Raw genomic sequence first — 24,120 nt, forward strand, 5'->3', positions numbered from 1 at the left:
TACAACTAGTTGTCCACAGTTAGATGTACAGAAAAAAATCGATAAATATTATCTTGAATCAATCCACGACCCAGTGTATACGTATCTCAGTATTGATCACAACTCAAACTATATATATTTTGGAATCAACCTCAACCCTGTATAGCTAACTCCAACATTCACATATAGAGTGTCTATGGTTGTTCCGAAATATATATAGATGTGTCGACATGATAGGTCGAAACATTGTATACGTGTCTATGGTATCTCAAGATTACATAATATACAATACAAGTTGATTAAGTTATGGTTGGAATAGATTTGTTACCAATTTTCACGTAGCTAAAATGAGAAAAATTATCCAATCTTGTTTTACACATAACTTCTTCATTTTAAATCCGTTTTGAGTGAATCAAATTGCTATGGTTTCATATTGAACTCTATTTTATGAATCTAACCAGAAAAAGTATAGGTTTATAGTCGGAAAAATAAGTTACAAGTCATTTTTGTAAAGGTAGTCATTTCAGTCGAAAGAACGACGTCTAGATGACCATTTTAGAAAATATACTTCCACTTTGAGTTTAACCATTATTTTTGGATATAGTTTCATGTTCATAATAAAAATCATTTTCTCAGAATAACAACTTTTAAATCAAAGTTTATCATAGTTTTTAATTAACTAACCCAAAACAGCCCGCGGTGTTACTACGACGGCGTAAATCCGGTTTTACGGTGTTTTTCGTGTTTCCAGGTTTTAAATTATTAAGTTAGCATATCATATAGATATAGAACATGTGTTTAGTTGATTTTAAAAGTCAAGTTAGAAGGATTAACTTTTGTTTGCGAACAAGTTTAGAATTAACTAAACTATGTTCTAGTGATTACAAGTTTAAACCTTCGAATAAGATAGCTTTATATGTATGAATCGAATGATGTTATGAACATCATTACTACCTTAAGTTCCTTGGATAAACCTACTGGAAAAGAGAAAAATAGATCTAGCTTCAACGGATCCTTGGATGGCTCAAAGTTCTTGAAGCAGAATCATGACACGAAAACAAGTTCAAGTAAGATCATCACTTGAAATAAGATTGTTATAGTTATAGAAATTGAACCAAAGTTTGAATATGATTATTACCTTGTATTAGAATGATAACCTACTGTAAGAAACAAAGATTTCTTGAGGTTGGATGATCACCTTACAAGATTGGAAGTGAGCTAGCAAACTTGAAAGTATTCTTGATTTTATGTAACTAGATCTTGTAGAATATATGAAGAACACTTAGAATTTGAAGATAGAACTTGAGAGAGATTAATTAGATGAAGAAAATTGAAGAATGAAAGTGTTTGTAGGTGTTTTTGGTCGTTGGTGTATGGATTAGATATAAAGGATATGTAATTTTGTTTTCATGTAAATAAGTCATGAATGATTACTCATATTTTTGTAATTTTATGAGACATTTCATGCTAGTTGCCAAATGATGGTTCCTACATGTGTTAGGTGACTCACATGGGCTGCTAAGAGCTGATCATTAGAGTGTATAGACCAATAGTACATACATCTAAAAGCTGTGTATTGTACGAGTACGAATACGGGTGCATACGAGTAGAATTGTTGATGAAACTGAACGAGGATGTAATTGTAAGAATTTTTGTTAAGTAGAAGTATTTTGATAAGTGTATTGAAGTCTTTCAAAAGTGTATAAATACATATTAAAACACTACATGTGTATACATTTTAACTGAGTCGTTAAGTCATCGTTAGTCGTTACATGTAAGTGTTGTTTTTGAACCTTTAGGTTAACGATCTTGTTAAATGTTGTTAACCCAATGTTTATAATATCAAATGAGATTTTAAATTATTATATTATCATGATATTATCATGTATGAATATCTCTTAATATGATATATATACATTAAATGTCTTTACAACGATAATCGTTACATATATGTCTCGTTTAAAAATCATTAAGTTAGTAGTCTTGTTTTTACATATGTAGTTCATTGTTAATATACTTAATGATATGTTTACTTATCATAGTATCATGTTAACTATATATATATCCATATATATGTCATCATATAGTTTTTACAAGTTTTAACGTTCGTGAATCACCGGTCAACTTGGGTGGTCAATTGTCTATATGAAACATATTTCAATTAATTAAGTCTTAACAAGTTTGATTGCTTAACATGTTGGAAACATTTAATCATGTAAATATCAATCTCAATTAATATATATAAACATGGAAAAGTTTGGGTCACTACAGTACCTACCCGTTAAATAAATTTCGTCCCGAAATTTTAAGCTGTTGAAGGTGTTGACGAATCTTCTGGAAATAGATGCGGGTATTTCTTCTTCATCTGATCGTCACGCTCCCAGGTGAACTCAGGTCCTCTACGAGCATTCCATCGAACCTTAACAATTGGTATCTTGTTTTGCTTAAGTCTTTTAACCTCACGATCCATTATTTCGACTGGTTCTTCGATGAATTGAAGTTTTTTGTTGATTTGGATTTCATCTAACGGAATAGTGAGATCTTCTTTAGCAAAACATTTCTTCAAATTCGAGACGTGGAAAGTGTTATGTACAGCCGCGAGTTGTTGAGGTAACTCAAGTCGGTAAGCTACTGGTCCGACACGATCAATAATCTTGAATGGTCCAATATACCTTGGATTTAATTTCCCTCGTTTACCAAATCGAACAACGCCTTTCCAAGGTGCAACTTTAAGCATGACCATCTCTCCAATTTCAAATTCTATATCTTTTCTTTTAATGTCAGCGTAGCTCTTTTGTCCACTTTGGGCGGTTTTCAACCGTTGTTGAATTTGGATGATCTTCTCGGTAGTTTCTTGTATAATCTCTGGACCCGTAATCTGTCTATCCCCCACTTTACTCCAACAAATCGGAGACCTGCACTTTCTACCATAAAGTGCTTCAAACGGCGCCATCTCAATGCTTGAATGGTAGCTGTTGTTGTAGGAAAATTCTACTAACGGTAGATGTCGATCCCAACTGTTTCCGAAATCAATAACACATGCTCGTAGCATGTCTTCAAGCGTTTGTATCATCCTTTCGCTCTGCCCATCAGTTTGTGAATGATAGGCAGTACTCATGTCTAGACGAGTTCCTAATGCTTGCTGTAATGTCTGCCAGAATCTTGAAATAAATCTGCCATCCCTATCAGAGATAATAGAGATTGGTATTCCATGTCTGGAGACGACTTCCTTCAAATACAGTCGTGCTAACTTCTCCATCTTGTCATCTTCTCTTATCGGCAGGAAGTGTGCTGATTTGGTGAGACGATCAACTATTACCCAAATAGTATCAAAATCACTTGCAGTCCTTGGCAATTTAGTGATGAAATCCATGGTAATGTTTTCCCATTTCCATTCCGGGATTTCGGGTTGTTGAAGTAGACCTGATGGTTTCTGATGCTCAGCTTTGACCTTAGAACACGTCAAACATTCTCCTACGTATTTAGCAATATCGGCTTTCATACCCGGCCACCAAAAATGTTTCTTGAGATCCTTGTACATCTTCCCCGTTCCTGGATGTATTGAGTATCTGGTTTTATGAGCTTCTCTAAGTACCATTTCTCTCATATCTCCAAATTTTGGTACCCAAATCCTTTCAGCCCTATACCGGGTTCCGTCTTCCCGAATATTAAGATGTTTCTCCGATCCTTTGGGTATTTCATCCTTTAAATTTCCCTCTTTTAAAACTCCTTGTTGCGCCTCCTTTATTTGAGTAGTAAGGTTATTATGAATCATTATATTCATAGATTTTACTCGAATGGGTTCTCTGTCCTTCCTGCTCAAGGCATCGGCTACCACATTTGCCTTCCCCGGGTGGTAACGAATCTCAAAGTCGTAATCATTCAATAATTCAATCCACCTACGCTGCCTCATATTCAGTTGTTTCTGATTAAATATGTGTTGAAGACTTTTGTGGTCGGTATATATAATACTTTTAACCCCATATAAGTAGTGCCTCCAAGTCTTTAATGCAAAAACAACCGCGCCTAATTCCAAATCATGCGTCGTATAATTTTGTTCGTGAATCTTCAATTGTCTAGACGCATAAGCAATCACCTTATTTTGTTGCATTAATACACAACCGAGACCTTGCTTTGATGCGTCACAATAAATCACAAAATCATCATTCCCTTCAAGCAATGACAATATAGGTGCCGTAGTTAGCTTTTTCTTCAATAACAGAAACGCTTTCTCTTGTTCATCATTCCATTCAAATTTCTTCCCTTTATGCCTTAATGCAGTCAAGGTTTTTGCTATTCTGGAAAAGTCTTGGATGAACCTTCTGTAGTAACCAGCTAGTCCTAAAAACTGGCGTATGTGTTTCGGAGTTTTCGGGGTTTCCCACTTTTCAACAGTTTCTATCTTTGCCGGATCCACCTTAATACCTTCTTTGTTCACTATGTGACCGAGGAATTGAACTTCTTCCAACCAAAATGCACACTTTGAAAACTTAGCGTACAATTCTTCCTTCCTCAATACTTCTAACACCTTTCTCAAATGTTCACCGTGTTCTTGGTCATTCTTTGAGTAAATAAGTATGTCATCAATGAAAACAATGACAAACTTGTCAAGGTATGGTCCACACACTCGGTTCATAAGGTCCATGAACATAGCTGGTGCATTAGTTAAACCAAACGGCATGACCATAAACTCGTAATGACCGTAACGTGTTCTGAAAGCAGTCTTTGGAATATCATCTTCTTTCACCCACATTTGATGATACCCGGAACGTAAGTCAATCTTTGAATAAACAGACGAGCCTTGTAGTTGATCAAATAAGTCGTCGATTCTCGGTAGTGGGTAGCGGTTCTTTATGGTAAGTTTGTTCAACTCTCGGTAGTCGATACACAACCTGAATGTACCATCTTTCTTCTTGACAAACAAAACAGGAGCTCCCCACGGTGATGTGCTTGGTCGAATGAAACCACGCTCTAAAAGTTCTTGTAATTGGCTTTGCAGTTCTTTCATCTCGCTGGGTGCGAGTCTGTAAGGAGCACGAGCTATTGGTGCAGCTCCTGGTACAAGATCTATTTGAAATTCAACGGATCGCTGTGGGGGTAATCCCGGTAATTCTTTCGGAAATACATCAGGAAATTCTTTTGCAATGGGAACATCATTGATGCTCTTTTCTTCAGTTTGTACTTTCTCGACGTGTGCTAGAACAGCATAGCAACCTTTTCTTATTAGTTTTTGTGCCTTCAAATTACTAATAATATGTAGCTTCTTGTTGCCCTTTTCTCCGTACACCATTAAGGGTTTTCCTTTTTCTCGTATAATGCGAATTGCATTTTTGTAACAAACGATCTCTGCTTTCACTTCTTTCAACCAGTCCATACCGATTATCACTTCAAAACTCCCTAACTCTACTGGTATCAAATCAATCTTAAATGTTTCGCTAACCAGTTTAATTTCTCGATTTCGACATATATTATCTGCTGAAATTAATTTACCATTTGCTAATTCGAGTAAAAATTTACTATCCAAAGGCGTCAATGGACAACTTAATTTAGCACAAAAATCTCTACTCATATAGCTTCTATCTGCACCCGAATCAAATAAAACGTAAGCAGATTTATTGTCAATAAGAAACGTACCCGTAACAAGCTCCGGGTCTTCCTGTGCCTCTGCCGCATTAATATTGAAAACTCTTCCGCGGCCTTATCCATTCGTGTTCTCCTGGTTCGGGCAATTTCTAATAATGTGGCCCGGTTTTCCACATTTATAACAAACTACATTGGCATAACTTGCTCCGACACTACTTGCTCCGCCATTACTCGTTCCGACACCATTTTTTCCTTTCGTTCTATTAACCCCTGGTCCGTAGACCTCACACTTCGCCGCGCTATGACCATTTCTTTTACACTTGTTGCAAAATTTGGTGCAGAACCCCGAGTGATACTTTTCACACCTTTGGCATAGCTGCTTCTGATTGTTGTTGTTGTTGCGGTTATTATTGTTGTTGGGATGATTGTTGTAGTTGCTGCTGTTGTTGTTGTTGTTGTTGTTGTTGGGCAGTTTGTTGTAGTTGCGATTGATGTTGCGATTGTTGGGATAATTGTTGCGATTATTGTTGTAATTGCTGTTGTTGTTGTGTTGGTGATTCTTATCACCGTTTTCCTCCCACTTTCTTTTGACTTGCTTCACATTGGCCTCTTCAGCAGTCTGTTCTTTAATTCTTTCTTCAATCTGGTTCACTAGTTTGTGAGCCATTCTACATGCCTGTTGTATGGAGGCGGGCTCGTGTGAACTTATATCTTCTTGGATTCTTTCCGGTAATCCTTTCACAAACGCGTCGATCTTCTCTTCCTCATCTTCGAATGCTCCCGGACACAATAGGCACAATTCTGTGAATCGTCTTTCGTATGTGGTAATATCAAATCCTTGGGTTCGTAACCCTCTAAGTTCTGTCTTGAGCTTATTGACCTCAGTTCTGGGACGGTACTTCTCGTTCATCAAGTGCTTGAATGCTGACCACGGTAGTGCGTACGCATCGTCTTGTCCCACTTGCTCTAGATAGGTATTCCACCATGTTAACGCAGAACCTGTGAAGGTATGCGTAGCGTACTTTACTTTGTCCTCTTCAGTACACTTACTTATGGAAAACACCGATTCGACCTTCTCGGTCCACCGTTTCAATCCGATCGGTCCTTCGGTTCCATCAAATTCCAAAGGTTTGCAGGCAGTGAATTCTTTGTAGGTGCATCCTACACAATTTCCTGTACTGCTAGATCCAAGGTTATTGTTGGTATGTAGCGCAGCCTGTACTGCGGCTATGTTTGAAGCTAGAAAAGTACGGAATTCCTCTTCATTCATATTCACGGTGTGTCGAGTAGTCGGTGCCATTTCCTTCAAAATAGTCAAATGGAACAAGTTAATCATACAGAATATTAAGAGTAGTTAATAGTATTTCGTAGCATAATATGAACTCATTTATAAAAGCTTTTTCTTCATATTAGCATTTTATAAGTTTAAATTCGGGTAGTACCTACCCGTTAAGTTCATACTTAGTAGCTAATATACAATTCAACTACTACAATTCTATATGAAAAACTGATTATAATAATATTTCGCGTTCAAACTTTTACACAATATTTTACAAACTTACAATACTGCTTATTTTACATATAGCATGAAATATAGCACACAATAAATTTGATACAAGATGGTTGTGAAGATAATTCTAGCTAGTACACAAGTCGTTCAGCAAAGGCAATAAAGACACGTAATTCATACGTCCAGAAACAAGTCATGCATTCTGGTTTTACTAGGATTACTTCCCATCCTTGGTCTTGTGGAACATAACCGTTATGGCCGTTGATAAGACAGCGTGTTGTAACGTCGTCAAAGGGACGAGGGTTACGTAATGACCAACAGTCTCGTAATAACCTAAAAACCTCATTTCTTACCCCAATTACCGACTCCGTCACTTGTGGGAATGTTTTATTTAATAGTTGTAGCCCGATGTTCTTGTTCTCACTTTGGTGAGAAGCGAACATTACTAACCCGTAAGCATAACATGCTTCTTTATGTTGCATGTTAGCCACTTTTTCTAAATCACGAAGTCCTATATTCGGATATACTGAGTCAAAATAATTTCTTAACCCGTTGCGTAAAATAGCATTTGGGTTCCCCGCAATATATGCGTCAAAGTAAACACATCGTAACTTATGGATTTCCCAATGTGATATCCCCCATCTTCCGAACGAAAGCCTTTTATAGACCAAGGCATTCTTGGAACGTTCTTCGAATGTCTTACAAACTGATCTCGCCTTAAATAGTTGTGCCGAAGAATTCTGACCGACTCTGGACAAGATTTCATCAATCATGTCTCCGGGTAGGTCTCTTAAAATATTGGGTTGTCTATCCATTTTGTGTTTTTATACTGTAAAATAGACAAGAGTTAGATTCATAAAAAAAATACTTATTAATACAAGCAATTTTTACATATATCATAAAGCATAAGCACACTATATTACATATATTACACCACACGAATACAACTATCTTATTCCGACTCGCTTGTTTCTTCTTCTTCGGTTTTGGTTCGTTTTGCCAAGTTTCTAGGGATATATGATGTTCCCCTAATACGAGCCGTCGTTATCCACATTGGTTTAGAAAAACCTGGTGGTTTAGAGGTTCCCGGGTCATTGTTACAACTTAAGGACTTCGGGGGTTGACGATACATATAAAGTTCATCGGTGTTGGAATTAGATTTCTCTATTTTTGTGCCCTTTCCCTTATTATTTTCTTTTGCCTTTTTAAATTCAGTTGGTGTAATTTCTATAACATCATCGGAATTCTCGTCGGAATCCGATTCATCGGAGAATTGGTAATCCTCCCAATATTTTGCTTCCTTGGCGGAAACACCATTGACCATAATTAACCTTGGTCGGTTGGTTGAGGATTTTCTTTTACTTAACCGTTTTATTATTTCCCCCACCGGTTCTATTTCTTCATCCGGTTCCGATTCTTCTTCCGGTTCCGATTCTTCTTCCGGTTCCGACTCTTCTTCCGGTTCCTCTTCGGGAACTTGTGAATCAGTCCACGAATCATTCCAATTTACATTTGACTCTTCATTATTATTAGGTGAGTTAATGGGACTTGTTCTAGAGGTAGACATCTATCACATAATATCAAACGCGTTAAGAGATTAATATATCACATAATATTCACATGTTAAAAATATATAGTTTCCAACAAAATTTGTTAAGCAATCATTTTTCAAGTAAACACGGTCGAAGTCCAGACTCACTAATGCATCCTAACAAACTCGATAAGACACACTAATGCAAAATTCTGGTTCTCTAAGACTAACGCTCGGATACCAACTGAAATGTCCCGTTCTTATTGATTAAAAACGTTCCATATTAATTGATTTCGTTGCGAGGTTTTGACCTCTATATGAGACGTTTTTCAAAGACTGCATTCATTTTAAACAAACCATAACCTTTATTTCATCAATAAAGGTTTAAAAAGCTTTACGTAGATTATCAAATAATGATAATCTAAAATATCCTGTTTACACACGACCATTACATAATGGTTTACAATACAAATATGTTACAACAAAATAAGTTTCTTGAATGCAGTTTTTACACAATATCATACAAGCATGGACTCCAAATCTCGTCCTTATTTAAGTATGCGATAGCGGAAGCTCTTAATAATCACCTGAGAATAAACATGCTTAAAACGTCAACAAAAATGTTGGTGAGTTATAGGTTTAACCTATATATATCAAATCATAATAATAGACCACAAGATTTCATATTTCAATACACATCCCAAACATAGATATAAAAATCATTCATATGGTGAACACCTGGTAACCGACATTAACAAGATGCATATATAAGAATATCCCCATCATTCCGGGACACCCTTCGGATATGATATAAATTTCGAAGTACTAAAGCATCCGGTACTTTGGATGGGGCTTGTTGGGCCCGATAGATCTATCTTTAGGATTCGCGTCAATTAGGGTGTCTGTTCCCTAATTCTTAGATTACCAGACTTAATAAAAAGGGGCATATTCAATTTCGATAATTCAACCATAGAATGTAGTTTCACGTACTTGTGTCTATTTTGTAAATCATTTATAAAACCTGCATGTATTCTCATCCCAAAAATATTAGATTTTAAAAGTGGGACTATAACTCACTTTCACAGATTTTTACTTCGTCGGGAAGTAAGACTTGGCCACTGGTTGATTCACGAACCTATAACAATATATACATATATATCAAAGTATGTTCAAAATATATTTACAACACTTTTAATATATTTTGATGTTTTAAGTTTATTAAGTCAGCTGTCCTCGTTAGTAACCTACAACTAGTTGTCCACAGTTAGATGTACAGAAAAAAATCGATAAATATTATCTTGAATCAATCCATGACCCAGTGTATACGTATCTCAGTATTGATCACAACACAAACTGTATATATTTTGGAATCAACCTCAACCCTGTATAGCTAACTCCAACATTCACATATAGAGTGTCTATGGTTGTTCCGAAATATATATAGATGTGTCGACATGATAGGTCGAAACATTGTATACGTGTCTATGGTATCTCAAGATTACATAATATACAATACAAGTTGATTAAGTTATGGTTGGAATAGATTTGTTACCAATTTTCACGTAGCTAAAATGAGAAAAATTATCCAATCTTGTTTTACACATAACTTCTTCATTTTAAATCCGTTTTGAGTGAATCAAATTGCTATGGTTTCATATTGAACTCTATTTTATGAATCTAACCAGAAAAAGTATAGGTTTATAGTCGGAAAAATAAGTTACAAGTCATTTTTGTAAAGGTAGTCATTTCAGTCGAAAGAACGACGTCTAGATGACCATTTTAGAAAACATACTTTCACTTTGAGTTTAACCATAATTTTTGGATATAGTTTCATGTTCATAATAAAAATCATTTTCTCAGAATAACAACTTTTAAATCAAAGTTTATCATAGTTTTTAATTAACTAACCCAAAACAGCCCGCGGTGTTACTACGACGGCGTAAATCCGGTTTTACGGTGTTTTTCGTGTTTCCAGGTTTTAAATTATTAAGTTAGCATATCATATAGATATAGAACATGTGTTTAGTTGATTTTAAAAGTCAAGTTAGAAGGATTAACTTTTGTTTGCGAACAAGTTTAGAATTAACTAAACTATGTTCTAGTGATTACAAGTTTAAACCTTCGAATAAGATAGCTTTATATGTATGAATTGAATGATGTTATGAACATCATTACTACCTTAAGTTCCTTGGATAAACCTACTGGAAAATAGAAAAATGGATCTAGCTTCAACGGATCCTTGGATGGCTCAAAGTTCTTGAAGCAGAATCATGACACGAAAACAAGTTCAAGTAAGATCATCACTTGAAATAAGATTGTTATAGTTATAGAAATTGAACCAAAGTTTGAATATGATTATTACCTTGTATTAGAATGATAACCTACTGTAAGAAACAAAGATTTCTTGAGGTTGAATGATCACCTTACAAGATTGGAAGTGAGCTAGCAAACTTGAAAGTATTCTTGATTTTATGTAACTAGAACTTGTAGAATATATGAAGAACACTTAGAACTTGAAGATAGAACTTGAGAGAGATTAATTAGATGAAGAAAATTGAAGAATGAAAGTGTTTGTAGGTGTTTTTGGTCGTTGGTGTATGGATTAGATATAAAGGATATGTAATTTTGTTTTCATGTAAATAAGTCATGAATGATTACTCATATTTTTGTAATTTTATGAGATATTTCATGCTAGTTGCCAAATGATGGTTCCCACATGTGTTAGGTGACTCACATGGGCTGCTAAGAGCTGATCATTAGAGTGTATAGACCAATAGTACATACATCTAAAAGCTGTGTATTGTACGAGTACGAATACGGGTGCATACGAGTAGAATTGTTGATGAAACTGAACGAGGATGTAATTGTAAGCATTTTTGTTAAGTAGAAGTATTTTGATAAGTGTATTGAAGTCTTTCAAAAGTGTATAAATACATATTAAAACACTACATGTGTATACATTTTAACTGAGTCGTTAAGTCATCGTTAGTCGTTACATGTAAGTGTTGTTTTTAAACCTTTAGGTTAACGATCTTGTTAAATGTTGTTAACCCAATGTTTATAATATCAAATGAGATTTTAAATTATTATATTATCATGATATTATCATGTATGAATATCTCTTAATAGGATATATATACATTAAATGTCTTTACAACGATAATCGTTACATATATGTCTCGTTTAAAAATCATTAAGTTAGTAGTCTTGTTTTTACATATGTAGTTCATTGTTAATATACTTAATGATATGTTTACTTATCATAGTATCATGTTAACTATATATATATATCCATATATATGTCATCATATAGTTTTTACAAGTTTTAACGTTCGTGAATCACCGGTCAACTTGGGTGGTCAATTGTCTATATGAAACATATTTCAATTAATCAAGTCTTAACAAGTTTGATTGCTTAACATGTTGGAAACATTTAATCATGTAAATATCAATCTCAATTAATATATATAAACATGGAAAAGTTCGGGTCACTACAATAAGAACTTAAAATATTTATTTGATCAAAGGGATCTGAATGATAGGCAAAGGAGAGGTCTCGATTTGGTGAAAGATTATGATTGTGAGATCTTATATCACCCCGGAAAAGCGAACGTGGTAGCGGATGCTCTTAGTAGGAAGTCGAGTCATCAACCGATTAAGATAACGAGTTTGGCCATGGTAATATCACCTCAAATATTTGATGATATTCGTGTTGCACAAGGTGAAGCATTATCGCCCGAAAACGTGAGAAAAGAAAGGATCAAGGGGCAAGTTGATGATTTTGTGGTAGATTCTCGTGGATTAAGACTTAGATATGGGAGAATTTGGGTACCTTTGCAAAGTGGTGTTAGAAGTGAGCTCCTTGACTTAGCTCACAAATCTAAGTATTCGATTCACCCCGGTGCTACAAAAATGTATAGAGATTTAAGGAAAGACTATTGGTGGCCGGGAATGAAGAGGGATATAGTTAAGTATGTGCACAAGTGTCTTACTTGTCTTCAAGTGAAAGCCGATCATCAAATGCCTTATGGTAAGATGCAACCTTTAGAGGTACCGGTTTGGAAATGGGAGCATATTACAATGGATTTAGTGACTAAGTTGCCTAAGACCCCTAGACAACACGATGCAATTTGGGTTATTGTTGATAGATTGACTAAGAGTGCATTATTCTTGGCAATAAGAGAAGCTTCGTCATCGGAAGTAATGTCTAAGTTGTATATGAAGGAAGTTGTTGCAAGGCATGGAGTGCCGGTTTCTATAGTTTCGGATCGAGACACCCGATTTACCTCACGATATTGGAGAAAGTTTCAAGAGGAAATGGGTACTAAGTTACATATAAGTACCGCGTTTCACCCGCAAACGGATGGTCAAAGTGAACGGACTATATAAACTCTTGAGGATATGTTGAGAGCATGTGTCATCGATTTCGGTGGAAGTTGGGATACTCATTTACCTTTAGTTGAGTTTTCATACAACAATAGTTATCACTCTACAATTGGAATGGCACCATATGAGATGTTGTATGGAAGGAGGTGTAGAACCCCGACTTGTTGGGGCGAAGTGGGTCAACGAGAATTAGGAAGCACGAAAATAGTACAACAAACCACCGAGATGATCGACCAAATTCGTGAAAGAATGAAGGCGGCACAAGATCGACAAAAGTCTTATGTAGATAAAAGGAGAAAACCGATAGAATTTCAAGTAGGTGATAGAGTGATGCTAAAAGTTTCTCCATGGAAAGGCATCATTCGTTTTAGAAAGAGGGGAAAATTGGGTCCAAGGTTCGTGGGACCATTTGAGATAGTGGCGAAAGTTGGGAAGGTAGCCTACCGTTTGGCTTTACCCGAAGAATTGAGTAATATACATGACACGTTTCACGTGTCGCAATTGAGAAAGTGTTTGGCGGATGAATCAACCTATGTTCCTTTGAATGAAATTGAGGTCGATAATAAGTTAAGATATGCGGAGAAGCCAATAAAGATTTTGGAGCAAAAGGTTAAGTGCTTGAGAAATAAGTCGGTTATATTGTTGAAGGTATTATGGCAATTTAGAAAAGGTTCCGAATGTACATGGGAACCCGAAGAATGGCTCATGAAGTATTATCCGTCGTTGCATCAAGAATGGTTCGCGAGGACGCGAACGATCCAAGAGGGGGAGAGTTGTAACATCCCAATTATTTAAGGTATTATTTTATGTGAAATTTTATTGCTAAGAAATTAATTGGTAAAAGTTATTTTATGTTAAATGGACAAAAGTTAAGTTTATTGGTTAAGTTAAGAAGGACTAATGGTGCAAAGTTAGAATTAAGGACCTTCCTAGCTATAGATGTGATGGGGAGGGTAGAAAGTGCAATTAGGCCAAAGTTAATTTAAATAAAAAGGAATTAAAATGCTGGAAATTGAGTTATTCACAAAATTATACAGAAAAACCTCCTGTATGTGTGTGTATGTCGATGTTGAGGGAGAAGGAGGAAGAAACCACAAATTGTTGAAATTAGACTCATGCAATTGAAGATTTGTGAAATCTAACACACCTTAATCACTCTAGCAAGCTTTAATCTTCCAATTTCACTCTCTTTGTGCACAATTAGGGTTCTTAAACTCTAAAAGTCAAGGTATGAATTTTATGTCTATGTATTGCTTTTATTGTGTGATAATGATGAGATTTATGCTTAAGAAGTTGCTAGTTGTTGAATGGTGCACAATTGTTTGAGTAAAAATGAAATTGTCATTGATTTTGGAAGAAGAATTAAGCATGAACTTGCATTTTGGATTTATGGTATGAATATGATGAATTTAGTGATGTTCTAGTTAAATTTCTAGTCATGCACACCAAGTGTTTGATAAAATGTCTCAATGAGATGTTCATGTGTTTTAGTTAGTAATTTTGAAGAAGGATGTTCATGTTTGAGTTATTGTTATTATTGTAAGTTATGGAATTTGATTAAGTAATAACTTAAGGGTGTTATTAATGGAATTGGATTGTATGCAACTTATTAAATGAATAATGAAAAGATTGGTGGAAAGTTGCATGTATTACTAAAAGAGATGAACTAGTAATGTACATGATTAAAGTTATGAAGTTTAATTGGTAATATTCTTATCTTAGAAAAGATGAGATCAAGGCTAGAATGTATGTATGTTGTGATTAGGGGGTTAAGTGTATGTATAAGTATAGAAAGATGCAATGATTCATGAAAGTTGTGATTTTGTTGAGTTGTGTGATTAATGGGATTAGCTCATGTATAGGTGCTAATCAAGGAAAAGAGGTTACAAGTGATCAAGGAAATTCAATTAAGCAAGGTGAGTTTATAGGGGGTAATATGGGCGGGTCAAGAGTGGCTTAGTGTTCTCGGATTGCATTCGTGCAAGAGAGTAACGACTAAGTGCACTATATATGTAGCTTAGATAAAATTATTAGGTTAGCCTAATAATTGTATCTATGGTTGATGTTTAGCTTAGGCAAGGTTATTACATTGCTAGTAATCTTGCCTATGGTTTGTTTTAGCTTAGACACATTAAATGTCTATGTTTGAAATGATGATGAAATGAAATGATGATAGCTTAGGCATATTTAGTATGTCTATGGTTAGCTTAGGTATGATTACTAGGGTTGGCCTAGTAAGTCATGCCTATGGTATGAATGAATCGGATCCGAAAGTAAGCAAACAACCGATGGGTTGAAGGATAAGTGTTATGTTTTATGTTTTACTACTTTCCTATAACTCACTAAGTGTAAAAGCTTACTCCCATGATGTTTTATGTTTTAGGTGCTAAGGTTCGTCGCGAAGGTAAGGAGCCCGTTTGAAGCGCTAGAGGAGCATTGGCATTAGTGTAAGTGGTATTGCAAGTCCCTTTTGTAAACACGCTCTACGGTTACCGCTTATCAACGCCTAGTGTTTTGAATGTGTCATGTTTGTTATTGTCAAATTTGGGACCAAATGATGGTTTAGATTATGAAAACATGTTTTGATGTTTAAAAGATGTTTGCGAATGTTTAATGATATTAGAAACTGTTTCCTTAAGTTTGTGTATGAATTATGCAGTTTTGATTGTGTTGGAAAAATGATGAAAGGTGTAAAATTTGGTTTAAATAAAAAGTTGCAGGTCAGATCCTGGACACGAGTTGTGTCGCGCCGCGGCAAAGCCCTCCGCGCCGCGGCAATGGCCTGAAGTTGATATCAGAAACTGGGTTAAGATGTGTAATGTTTCCCGCGTTGTGTCGCGCCGCGGCATATACCTTGTCCGGGCAGTGACTCTGTTTTAAAAAAAAAAAAAAAATTTTACTCGTTTAAAGGCGTTAAAAAATCTAAGTATCATAACTTATGGTTTCATTAAAGTGAAGATCCAAGTTCTATAACTAAGGATCTAACTTAAGAACACTAGATCTAGACTTTCTAGTCTAGGATCTTTAAGATCTAGCTAAGATCTAAGTTCTACAACTTAAGATCTTGTTTATTTAGTTTACTTTCAAGTTTGTAGCTTAATATTACTATTAGAACTCTTGTATGTGTCGGATCTAAGATCTTGATGTAACTTTGGTTCATCAACCTTCATACAACTCTTAAGTGAGTTGTGCTACATATCTTAGACTTACATTAGTTTTATGATGGTCAAAACTTGGTAAAGATGATGCAAACACATCACCGAGTTGTACACTTGAAGCTATACGCATCAAAGATGAGAACTGTGATGAGCATCAAGCACAAGAACCCACCGGAGCACCTTACTTACTGTTTATGGAACTGATCAGTAACCTGGGCTACTGTAAAAGTTGATTTCCTGCTAGTTCGGTTTGATTAGATGATTTTCCGTTTAGACCTCGTCTTAATCCGAGTTACGGTTTAGGATTTATGGCCATCCGAAAGTCACTACACCCTTTTAACGTTGTGCTGAAATTTCTAACCTACTCGCACTTAAACCATCACCACGGTCAAACGAAGACGAGTTTGGTTCTGGAAATTGGTCAGCCTCTAGGGCACTCATATACAGAGCCATGGCCACTGGTCTCACCTCATTTCAGTTTGTATAGAGGTCTTGGCGACTGAACGAAGTCAGCCTTTATTTCAAACTCTATTCTTGATTGAAACTTACTTTACACTTTTTGATTAATGATGAATGATGATGATACTTAAGACCTATTTTACATACTTTTAAACCTTCGGGAACGATTTAGTGACTTAGTAACTTTTGACTTAGGTTGAGGACCTTCCGGACCAACCACTTGCTTACTATTCCCGCGTATCGACTTTTACTACTTTCCACTGTGAGTTATAGCATCCCTTTTTACTTTAACTATTTTGGGAACTGAGAATACATGCGCATTTTACGTTTTACATACTAGGCACGAGTACTTAAACTTTATATATGTGTGGGTTATACAACGGCATAAACTTTCCCCTTAGCTCGGTAACGTTTAGTCATTGGCCTTTGAACCGGTGAACGCGAATCTTAGATATGGATCCATAGGGTTTGACATCCCCACTCGGGCTAGTAACGCTAGTATTTAACGGGTGTTTAATACTTCGTAAACTTACGCACTCGCCAAGTGTACTTTTAGGGGGTGTTATTTACGTTAAGTTAGTTACCAAGTGCCCACGGTTAAACATATACTTTTCATACTGTTTTGAAACACTGAAATCTCGTGGCCTACCTTACATTAATGGTACGTTAAACTATAGCTCACCAACCTTTGTGTTGACGTTTTTAAGCATGTTTTTCTCAGGTGCTTAAGGTTTGATTGCTTCCGCTGTAGTTGCCATGCTTTGTAGACTCCCGCTGAGCTTATTAGAGATGTCTTCGCATGAAACGTTTATTTTGCATTCAAACTTTGTTACTTTTGAAACAATGAATTTGTAACGACATATGGGTCACGTACTATTATTAATTGCTTCTATTCATAGAAGCATACTATCGGATGTTAAACATTTGATGTTGGTTAAGACATCACCTTTTCTTATGAATGCAAACTTATTTCAAAACTGCATATAGTGTTTGACCTTGTAATAATCATGTTGTTGATGATCCGTACACGGTGGTTTTGTACGGGGCGTCACATGAATCGCAAGATTCAAGAGTTGGAAGACATGAAAGATCTTTTGCGATAAGTAGAGACGAAGCTTGAAAATCTTGAATTTTCAAGAAAGGCTCAATCCGATGACTTGGTTGATTCGGTTGATACAGTTTTTAATATGGAATATGTTCCCGAATCTTGTGTGGTCGAAGACACCGTACCTGTTTATGATACTTATGGTGAGGAAGAAGAAGAAAATTACGAAGGTGCAAGTCTTGTGAGCAAAGATGATGAAGTCCGGAGTAATGAGCATGTGATAACATTGCACATAACGGGTCCAATGGTCAGCACAGAAGTTACGTCTGAGAAGTTACCAACCGATGTCAGTGGATCTTGTGTTTTTAAACTATCAGTTGATATTGTCATTGAAGAGCCTCTTGATGTTGTAGAATCGAGGACGATTCTTTTCGAAGAAAGGGAGAATGATGCAGAATTATGTGCGGATCGTAAAAGGCCAAGTCCAACAACATGTCCAAGTCCAACAACAAAGTGGGCTAAATATTTGGTAGCATTTGAGCCACGAAGCCTGCGAATGGGAGTGGGTTAAGAGTGACGACCAAGTCAAGCAAAGCAAATAGTTATGATTAGGATTTTAAATTTAATGTTTATTTAAATATGTTAGTCTATCTAACTTTTATCCTTATCCTCATTTTAATTTGTTACTCATGTTATCCGTGTTATTTGTCAGTGGGTTATAAAAACCCATGGTTTTTAGTTGCAAGACTTAGTTTTTGAGTTGATAATAAAGAAAGAAAATAGGTTGTAGCCTTATTTTGTTAATTTTAACCGAGAAGGTTCTGTGTTTCTGTTTAGTCGAGAAGGTTGAACAACTATCATATCTTTATTGTTTAGTCACGATCCCAAATATCCATTATGTTCTGTACTTAGCGATGATACTAAACGTCCACATATAGCGTCTAGTAGTTGATCATCCATTTGAGAAAAAAATGGGACCTGCAAATAGGTACATAAAGAAGAAAATATCTTTTAGACACAAAAAAAGTTTTCAATCAAACTCATTTTATAAGTACCGAAAAATTACTCATTGCGATTCATACCAAATTTGAGTTATCATCTAAAGCATTATTAAAAAATTTGTACCAAAGGGGTTGTATGTCAACTTGACCCAACCCATTTGGACCAGTAGAATCACTACAACTAACTTTGTAGTTTTCGACACTTTTAAAATTAACAATAGACACTTAGAAAAGTGACATGCAACTTGAAAGCGGGAAAAATATGGCGTCAAAAATTTCAAGTGTGAAAAATACGGTTTCAAAAATTTTACTCCATGCTATCAAATTTTTTTTTTTGTTTACACTTTTAAGTATCATTGAGTTTTTCTTTTTTACGTTTTTAAGTGTCAAATACTTTGTGACACTTGTGTCAAAAACAATTTCAATTATTCACGCTTTAGAGCGTCAAAAACATTTTAGGTAGTAAATCTTTTGTCCTTTTGAACTGCTTTTGAACATAAATTTTGATAAATCAAGAAAAGATGGATATCTTACATGTCGAACAAGATCAAGGCGCAAATGACGTTGAAGTAATTTGACCATAGAAAACGATTAATTTATGATAGTAACCAAATTTTTCTTAAGACGATTAAGGAGGTTGTGTGCACCAAAAAGCACTTTGAGAGACTTTTGACCATATAAAAAATAACCCAAATGTACTCATCTATGAATATGTGTGTCCAAAATTGTAAAAGTTGCAAGTCAGTCGGGATTTTGGATGAATGAGTCGGGTGTTGACCAATGTTAGTACTACCATATGTATAAAAAATAGTTTTACATAATGAGCGAATCTATAAAAATAGTGAGTAGAAATCTCGTTGTCCATCTTATATCTTGTACTCCATATGTCCTAATCTAATTGTGTCCAGATAAAAATCACACCGTTAAGAAAAAAGTTTTAGTCACATGTATTTTTTTACTTTACAGTTTTGCTCGTCAACTTTTATTATTTTTTTATTCTACATGTATAAAACAATGTATAATGGGTATTAAAAAAAATTATTTATCGTTTTTATTTTCTATATATGAAAAACAATAATTATTAATTTGAGATATTAAAAAAGATATAGAGTACTGTAATAAAGTAGGGAACTGAGGGAGCAAAACAATTTACTGTATCATTTGTATCCTGTCTTTTATGTTTCTTTACCACAGACAAAATGGCGTGGTATAGAAGATCAACAGAGGCAGAGACAAGGGGGGACTGAGGGGTGCTCAGCCTCCCCCAAGGCCCAAATAAAGTTCAAATCTCAAGTGTATTTTATGTCTAAATAATTATACGTCTCCTTCAATGAGCAAGTCTTAAATGTATTTTTATGTTCAAATAATAGTAAATTAATTGGCTCAATTATTCAAGACTCAAATAATTTACAAGCAGTCCATTGTCACTTTAAAAATTAGTTTAAAGATTTTAAATGTAATATTTGTTTATCGAGTAAGTTATCATCATCTCTTAATTCTGACTTCGCCTCTGGTTTTAATGTGTTAAGTTACCACTTCTAAAAACAACACTATTCTCTCAATTATACAATAAGGTATCCAAATAGTTGTGAGGCTTCTTATATTCAACAATATGATAAATTGACTCTAGTCACACTATCACTTCAAAATCATCTTTGCCACTCAATCAAACCATCACTTCAAAAGTTTTGCCATTCCTTGATCCTTCTGACTCACTCATAAACCACGTTGAATCCATTTTTATTGTTGTCCATTTTAGATACCAAACTCATTGACAAACAAAGCATGCCTCATGCTTATATAAACTTCAGCTTCTAATAATCAAAGGCCCTTTGATGGTATAGGACCTAATTATCAAAACAAATAAGTTCAACAAAAATCTATATCTATACTATATTTAATAACAAAGATGAAAATAGATCATCTTAAATAACAACAACTAATCCTAACCCTCCATTAACTTAATCCTAAATAATCACAACCACTCATTTTCAAAAAACTTCCTAATGACATCATAATCATCACCTTGAATTGTTTGATTATCAAAACACCCTTCTAATCAATATATTTATTATAGGAATATATGTGAATTTATAGTAATTGAATTAATATCAACTACACTAATACATAATATCAACTACAAATCTGGAAATCAAATCCCAAGTATATTGAGTTCACGTTAGCGGTTATCCCAAATTCATTACTTTTTACAAAGCATCTTACCTTTTAAATGTGAACCGAGATTACTACGTGGAACCTTAAAACTTTGTTTATTAATTTATTACTCCGTATTTACTTATTTCTATTTCTATATTCCATCAAATCTTGTGGTTGTTTAACTGGTTTTCATTTAATTTATTTTTCTTATATAATAACTCTAATAACGAATCTTTTATTTTCTTTAAGAATATTGCTAATTATTATTAACTCATCTATGATGGTTATTAGTAAATGTTGTTATTTACTCTATGTTTTATTTATGTAAAATAAACTATTGTTAATTTATTTGACTTCTACGATATTATATTTTACGTTATTATCTTTTTATAAAAGAAATGTTTTGCGGTTTTTCCTCTTTGTGTTATATGGAAGGACGAGTTTTATTTTTAACTATGATGTATGCGGCCAAATTAAATCAATCGGTGACTGTTTTTCATACTTTTGCTAACCACGTTGAAATTTGAACATGCAATCTCTCGTAAGGAGTTTAGGGTCCTACTCACTATACTATCTTGGGAATTGGGATGGTTATTATCTTGTTATAATTATAATAAGCTTATGAAATTTATATATTGTTGATATGTAATCATCGAGTAAGCCACCCTCAATTCAGAATCTCGACTTCGCCTCTGAAGATCAAAATCAGAATTAGATACAATATATCATTTGTTCACCTCCAAAATCACAGTTCCAAAAACCCTAATACGAAATGTATCTTCAATAACTAACCACAATCAAAATCACAGCAAGTTTCCTAAAGTTTCTTCTTCATTATTTTCACCTGCAGGTTTAATTGGTAACAAAAGCTCACATTTTAGCTTTGTTGGAAGTAGTAGTTACAGAAATTATTCTACTACTCAGGATTCAAGAAAAGGTGAGCATTATTCTAAAAGATGGTTTGAAAAAATTAAAAAAATTTGGGTAGCATTCTATGGGAATGTTGAAACCATCCCATATACATATAGAAAACATCGCATTATACTTTTAAAAAAAAAACAGAGAGAATTTTGGGGGTGTCTGGGTTTAAGAAATTGAAAGCTGGAAAATTTAAAGGGAAAATGTTGGGTGAAAAGCATCCGGAAAGCATTAGGGTTAATATGATTTCCAAAAATATCATCGAGGGGTTGCAAAGTGTATTGAAAATTGAAATGTGTGTTGATAGAAGTTGGAAAAAAGTATAAGGGGTGAAATCGGATACTATGCATTTAGATGGGTTGAATTGGGAAGTTTTGGTGGTGAATGATAGCCGTGTGAACGCGTTTTGTTTGCCTGGTGGAAAAATAGTTGTGTTTACAGGGTTATTGCACCACTTTTATGCTGATGAAGAGATTGCTACTATAATCGCGCACGAGGTATTTTTTTTTATTTTTTATATTTTATTTTTTTTGTTTAATTAATTGCATCCATAATTGTTGCTTGTATTATGTACGTTGACCAAATTGGCTGCATTTAGGGGTTGGATTGACCTGAAATCAATTATTAATTACCCATTGTTGATGTAAAGTTCACATATATGATGATATGATTGCAAAAATTTTAGAATTACAAGTCTCATTAATTTAATGATCATTCTTTATAGGAAAAGGGAATTAGGAAACCATTTGTGGCTACTTTTGACCTGTTTGACGCGTGGTTATAGTCGTAGACCTCGAATAACTCCCGAGTACTAGGTTTATTGGAGAGCTCCGACTTGGTCAAACTCGGTCAAAACTCAAGATTACTCGGATAATCTCGGTCAAAACTCGCCCAAAATTCATGATCACTCGAAAAACCGGTCAACATTGGTCACAAATCAGTCAAAACTCGGTCAAAATTAGTCAGCGTCAAATTTGGTCAACATCCAAATACTCCCCGAACCTTGGTTAGACGTGTTCCGTTGTTGCTGGACAATTTCTAATTTATTTCTATTCGGATCCGCATCATAAAAAAACATAGCCCCAATACTTTCCGTCATGATCAGGTTTTCTCGTTTAAGTAATAGTTGGTACAGACCGAAGTAGGTTATGTACTCCGTTAATCTATGACTAAACTGGATCTCCAAGTTCCACAATTAATTTAATTTTAATTTTAATTTTAATTATAGCATAAAAATAAAATGATGAGAAAATCTGAAACAGAATCATCAATAGTCTCTGTCGAACAATATATATAAGATGCTGAGTACGTGCAACATGAAGTCTGAATGAAAAATTCTAAATGCCACACACACACACACACACACACACACACACACACTCCCTTAATGTATTGTACATCACAAACTGATGATTGTTTGGATTTCAGCTAATTAAATGAATATGGTTGTAGGTTGCACATGTTATGGCTAGACATGCAGCTGAGAATATTACAAAGAAGCTTTGGTTGTGTATCGGGAACCTAATTCTGTACGAGTTCTTTAAGCCAGAATTTGTCTACGCCATTTCAATTCTTCTACTTAGCTCTCTTCTATTTAGCCGTCCTTTGAGGCGAAGGTTATATATATATCTTCTATCTATATACATTATTATAAAGCACATGCTATAAATCCTATGTGTTATTTTCTTAATTAAACTGATTTAAAATAATCTTACGTGTCATTATCTTAATTAAACTGATTTAAAATAATCTTACGTGTCATTATTTTAATTAAATTGATTTAAAATAATCTTACGTGTCATTATTTGGTCTTTATCAAATGAAAAATAATAATAATGTGTTTTAATTAATTGTAGAATGGAGATTGAAGCTGATTACATAGGGTTGTTGCTGATGGCTTCAGCTGGGTATGATCCACGTGTTGCACCAAAGGTATTTGAGAAGTTCGATAAAGTATTAGGTTATTCTGCATTGTCAGATTACCTTTCTACCCATCCATCCGGAAAGAAGAGGAGTAAATTGCTGTCTAAACCTAGTGTGATGCAAGATGCAGTCTCTGTCTATCAAGAGGCTATAGCAGGACGAGAACACATATCTACACCAAATTAGTTGCTACATTCACACACAATTTAACCACTCTATTTTGTAAGGAGTCATTGACTCACTCTCATTTAAATCTAACCCTATTTTCTAACTAGGGTAGAAATCACCCCCACTTTCACTGCTAATTGTAAATGTAATTAATATTGGTGGTGGTTGATTTTGTATCTAATCTTTCTTGATTAGTGATTATTGCTTCCTTTTGCCCTCTGAGTTTTATATTAGTTTTTGTGTTTCAAAATCAATGCTGGAGTATATTTTGTGTACCTTTCTCATATGTTTGAACCTAAAGG

At 34.7% G+C, this 24,120-nt stretch overlaps 1 pseudogene; it reads left to right on the plus strand.

The window, feature by feature from the left end:
- The first annotated feature begins 19,173 nt into the window (after positions 1-19,173).
- On the plus strand, positions 19,174-23,836 carry LOC139888258 (mitochondrial metalloendopeptidase OMA1-like; annotated as a pseudogene).
- The last annotated feature ends 284 nt before the right edge of the window (positions 23,837-24,120 follow it).

This window comes from Rutidosis leptorrhynchoides, chromosome 2 (genome assembly GCF_046630445.1).
Source record: "Rutidosis leptorrhynchoides isolate AG116_Rl617_1_P2 chromosome 2, CSIRO_AGI_Rlap_v1, whole genome shotgun sequence".
Lineage (NCBI taxonomy): Eukaryota > Viridiplantae > Streptophyta > Magnoliopsida > Asterales > Asteraceae > Rutidosis > Rutidosis leptorrhynchoides.